Source organism: Miscanthus floridulus, chromosome 4, assembly GCF_019320115.1.
Source record: "Miscanthus floridulus cultivar M001 chromosome 4, ASM1932011v1, whole genome shotgun sequence".
NCBI classification, from domain to species: domain Eukaryota; kingdom Viridiplantae; phylum Streptophyta; class Magnoliopsida; order Poales; family Poaceae; genus Miscanthus; species Miscanthus floridulus.
In genome coordinates, this window is record NC_089583.1 from 10738364 (window position 1) to 10744438 (window position 6075).

Here is a 6075-nt window from a genome sequence, read left to right on the forward strand (position 1 = left end):
GAAGGATAGCCCACGGTGGCTGAGGTTGACAGAGGAAGAAGAAGGCCATACGTATCGTTGGAATGTTTTTTTTTGCATGGCTAGCGCCCCAGACGCCTCGCACGCCACATGCGTCCGGACGCCCGCTCAACCCGCCGAAGACCGCCTTCGCCTCTGCCCCACGCGCGGACGAGCACGCCCCCTCCCCTTCTGTGGTGACGGCAGCGCTGCTCCCCCTCCCCAGCCGATCTGCCATCCTAGCCCTCAACCCCCCATCCAAGCCTAGATCCGCACTCTCCTGAGCCTGATCTACCCTCCTGTGGGCAGGATGAGCTCGGGATAGCTCCCTCTCCTGGCTCTCCACTCCGTCCTCCCCCTCCCCAGCCTAGCCTCCCGGGCGCTACTCCGGCACCGGCAGCCCCCGTCGGCATTGTCGGGGACTCCTCTCTCTCCCCCGATGTCGCCCCATTCTTCCCCGGCCACCTCTCTGTCGACAGGTCCAAGCGCGTGCGTTGGGAGGATGGCTCTCTCTCCGGCAACTCCGACCTCGAGCGCTCTCCTTCCCCACCATTGCAGGCCACGTGCATGACTCGCTCGGGTGTTGCTCCCTCCACAGTGAGCCCCCACCCCCCGGTAGCTATGGCTGTGGCCGCCATCCTGGTGCCATGGCACCGCAAGCAGCATCGACGCTGTCACCGATGCCACCGGCGGAGGGCTGCCGTGGACGCTCTGAGTGACTACGACGCGTCATGCAGGGGCGGTGCGGCCCCACCCCTTGAGGCTCAGAGGATCCTAGTTCAACTATGGCTCGACCCACGGAGCAGGGTATCTGCCCCTGATATTGATGGGTGGTGGAGGATCCTGCCTCGTTCTCCAAAGCATCCCATGGGCAACTAGCAGCTATGGCGGGAAGGCAGTGAGGCCAGGCCTCACCAAGGCACCCATGTGGGGGTCAGACCCTGGATCATCCCCGCCTATTTTTGGGGTAGGTGCTTCAATTGCCTATCCCAAACTCACCGAGTGGCCATCCGTCGACTTCCCCGCTGCTACCTGCGCTGCCGCAGTTTTCAGCACATGGCGTGTGATTGCAAGTAGCTGAGGTCCAACGTTGTCGCTGCCACCTCCACATGACACTCCTCCTCACCATTGATGGGTGTATGTGCGCTAGGTGGCAGAGCATGGTCGTGGACTGGCCCGCTTCGCTTCGGCAGCATCACCGTCAAGGCCACCTCTGGGTTGCATGCTGATTCATCGATGCCCCATGCCCCATTCGAGATTCCTACTGCAGACGAGGTTGCCGTGCACTCCTCCCTACCTCAGGTTTCCTACGATGACTTCTTCGACCCTATCGCTTTTGAGCTGTAGGCCAGAGGGTCGCTTGTGCCGGTCCATGAGCGATGGGATCCCATGCGCTCCGAGGGGATGGTCATCATGGAGAAGCCTTCGGGTGTGGGGGTCCCAGCTGAAGGGTCGCTCCTTCTGGCGCAGCTTTGTGGATCACCTAACTTGGCCCCGAGTCGCTCCCCTAGGGTAGGAAGTGGCCGCGAACGCCTATGCCAGATTCGGAGGCTATGGAGCTTGAGTTGTTAAGGCCCAGTCGTGGGTCATCGACTGACAATTAAGGCCACAACGCTCAACCTCCATCAGCTGATGTGTCCCTGTTGACACAATTGGAGGCATGGGTATGCATCCCGCTCGAGACCCTATTGACCTACAAGCTGAGGCTGAGGAGGTCAAGACACCTTCAACGGTGATGTCGGTGCGTCAGAGTGGGAGGCTTGCTGCTAAGACCAAGGCCTCTAACCTGACTATCCAGGCACAAAATGTGCTAAAGCAAAAGCTACAGATTCCAAACATGGCGCAGAGTCTAGAGCTTGCGGCTTTGGACAGTATCAAGGCATTCTTCGCTACGCCATTGTCGCCCTCCAAATAGGAGGCCCTTCAGGTGATTTTTGCTCCAAATTTTGATCCAGTGGCCATAGAGCTGAACCTCACTGGCTTCGAGCACGATGCTTTTTAGCCACCGAGGTCAGGGCCTGCTGTGTCTGTCCCTATGCTTGATCATCTTCACGATCGCTACAGTTTCTTTTGTAATCACAACTATGTGAGCTCTGTCGGTGTTTGGTTCGATAACCACAAATTACCGTCCCAGTTTTAATTTGTAAAACTCTTCTTCTGCTTAATGAATACCGTGCCAATGGCACGTTCGAGAAAAAAAAATTCATCGGTCTAAATTGATAGTTTAAATCCATCCATCTTTTCTTGAAATCTTAGGGGTTGTTTGGTTCTTCCTCCTAAAATTTAGTCTCTGCCACATCGAATGTTTGGACACTAATTTAGAGTACTAAATATAGACTATTTATAATCCATCCACACACTAATTTGATGTGACATTTGGCCTGGTTTGAATTTGGCCCATATGCGAAGAGGGAATGTTCCTCATCATCATTTGCCCATAGTGTATGTGACATTTGGGCCCAGTTTAAATTTGGCATATGTGTATATTAATGTGAGATTGTATGGGTTTGTCCTACCTTGTTTGTTAAGTGTGGGTTAAACCAGAGTATAATAGCATCTTCAACAGGTATCTCAAATAGGTCTGACAAAAAAAAGTTAATCTAACAAGGTCCCAACTCAAGTCCCTAGTTTATAGAGGCCCTTAAATCTCCCTACTATACAGTTTTTCCTAAAATTTTTTTCCACACTCCAACTCCCTCCCATGTGTTTTTGCTTTGTCCTCACTCTCTCCTACACCGTCGCCCTATTCCTCCCATTACGCCGCCACCAAGGCCGAGCCCCACCCTTCCCCATCAAGGGTCCTTGTCCTTGGTGAGATCTTTTCCCCATGTGTGCTGCCTAAGGTTAAGCCTTTCCGTTCCTATGAGCTCCCCGTGGTAATGTAGTATATATGATTAGTATATTTGTTACAACACGATGGATGGATCCAATCTTCTATTTAAGAATAGGCATGCCATACACCCCGTAAGGATTTTAGTTCAATTGATCAGAGCACCGCCTTGTCAAGGCAAAAGCTATGGGTTCGAGCCCCATTAGTCCCAAACTAGGGTTCAATGAATGGACAAATTCATTTTTCCTTTTTTTCATGGAATTTTTTGATGAAAAAAGGGGAAGGGGGCAGGAGGCAAGATAAAATGTCTATGGGGGCACCCTTACTTCACTTTTACTTTTTTGCATTTCTCAGTAAAAACCGCCGAGGTCCTCCCGATTTCTGATGTCCTTCTTTTCGTCGAATAACCAAGGCACTGTCTACACTACGTCCATGGGTCACCAGGCGGGGATGGAAGCAATGGAATAGGATAGGGAAAAGGAATAACCTCTGTACCAAATTATAATTCGTTTGACTTTTTTAACTCCAAGTTTGACCACTCGTCTTATTAAAAAATTTAAGCAAAATATCACTTGTTTCATTGTGGCATGCTTTATTAATAGAAGTTCTTCAAGAATGACTTAAATTTGACTATGTTTGCACAAAAATTTTGAATAAGACGAGTGGTTAAACTTGAGGTCAAAAGAGTCAAACGAATTATAATTTGGTATGAAGGGAGTAAGAGTTATGTGACTGACAAGTAGGTCCTAAAAAAGTAGGGGGTCTAATTTGAGGTCTACTATATTGGAGTTGAGCCCACTAACAAGGCTCTCAAAACTAGGAGAAACCCTCAAATAAGAACATCCCCGCCAGATCCCCTTTCCCTTAAATTCTCAAATAGGGGTTGCAAGTTATCGGAGAGGACTTCTATAGTACAGTGAGAAAAATCACCCCTTTATTTATATCGGACCCATGTGTCAGTAGCCGACATCACATTTCTTCTTGCTCTTCTTTCTTTCCTCTCCCACCCTCTCTCGGTGCTCTTTAGGTGCCCCCGACGTGCACGGCGGCAGCCAGTGGCACGGTCGGCACAAGCACCCGGGCACCCGGTGGGTCGACAGCTTTATGGCGCGGCCGGCCTGGGCGCTTGCTTGTTGTTGTGGCAATGGCGTGATGGCCTGCACGCTCACGACAGTGGCAGCGATAGCTCCATCCTATGGACCCGCAATGCCAGTTACAGGAGAAGGGAGAAAGAGGATTAAGATAAAATGGGGCCATATCCCCTTCATTTGAGGGATTGAGGTGGGATTTTTGAGGGATCAAGGAAAAAATTATGGAAAGGGAATCTACTGTAGCATGTATTTTATGCTTCAACACCCTTTATTGTTGGTTATAGGAAAAGGGATTAGTTTTCCTCAATCTGTGGAGATGAGAGGCCCTATTCTAGTGACCATTTGCTAGAGTTGCTCTAAGGCCAGACAATCGCATAGAGGAGTGGGGGGGGGGGGGGAGTGAGCCATGCATACGATTCCGTATTTTTTCCTAATTTGGTCCCCGTTAGGGCGTTTTGGTTAATCCCCTGCTACCAGGATTAGACGAGAATTGAAGGAAATTAAAAAGGATTGATGGGATTAAAATGTCTTACAAGTCATTCCCTCCCCCCACAAGGCTTATAATAAAGGGGAATTGAAGGAGGGGGGGCTAAAATAGAATGATGGGGATTAAATTTCTTACAAGTCAAAATCCTCTTAAGCCAGTCTCAGTGAGGAGTTTCATAGCGTTGTTTTGAAGACTGTCATGTCATATAGAATGAAATAAAACATGAATGAAACAACCACTCTTAATGGGAAGTTACATTTTATGGTTTCATAGACATTTAATTTAATGATTAGTAGAGAGCTAGTAATCGTGCCAAGAGAGTTTTATCCCCATGAAACTCACTTCTTCTCTCTCTTCCGACACCACTATTTAGTGAACGATCACTCCTCACTACACCAGCAATAAAAAATCAGACAACTCCATTATTTTTCGTTTTAGGAAAAAATCATTCCCGTAGCAGTCCTCGTGCTCTGCATGTGCAGTTTCTGTTTCCCACTCCCCCTCAGCTCCTTTTCTCTGGTGATGTCAGCCTAACGCAAGATAAAGCAAAACATTTATTTCAAATTGCTATAACTTCTAAATGGCATATCTATTTTTAATTTCGTCTGCACCGGTATGTTCTACGTGATGAGATAAACAAAACTAGATCCCACTTGCATATGTGTAGGAGAATTTTATTCTAGTAGCAACTTATATATACTAACTTATAACATATAACTTATAGCATATAACTTATACAAAAAACTTAGAAAACTCAAGAGTTATGTAGCACAGCTTATGTACACAAGTTAGTAAACAGAAAGAAACAAATTACCTTATAACTTATGCCAAAACTTAGAAACATAAAAGTTTTTAAACACAAAGGAACGAATTACCTTATAACTTATACCAAAACTTAAAAACACAAAAAGTTATGTAACACAACTTATCTACACAAAAGTTATCAAACACAACTTGTATACATAAGTATTCTATACAACATGTGTACATAAATTATGCTATACAACTTAAATGTACAAATTAATATCATAACATATTAGCAAATATATTGGTAGCATGCATAAAAGAAAAATTGATAGACTACTATAAAATATAAAAAGAGAAAAAAGGTAAAATATAAAAAAGTTATGTTTCATAATTTTTGTGTTTCTAAGTTTTGACATAAGCTCTAAGTTATATGCTATAAGTTACATGTCATAAGTTATATGGTATAAGTTACATGTCATAAGTCATAAGACACATAATTTGCTACTAAAATAAAGTTCTTCAAAACATATGCAAGTGAGGTCTAGTTTTGTTCGTCTCGTCACGTAGAACACACTACCAAAACTTAAAAACATAAAAAGTTATGTAACACAACTTATCTACACAAAAGTTATCAAACACAACTTGTATACATAAGTATTCTATACAACATGTGTACATAAATTATGCTATACAACTTAAATGTACAAATTAATATCATAACATATTAGCAAATATATTGGTAGCATGCATAAAAGAAAAATTGATAGACTACTATAAAATGTAAAAAGAGAAAAAAGGTAAAATATAAAAAAGTTATGTTTCGTAATTTTTGTGTTTCTAAGTTTTGACATAAGCTCTAAGTTATATGCTATAAGTTACATGTCATAAGTTATATGGTATAAGTTACATGTCATAAGTCATAA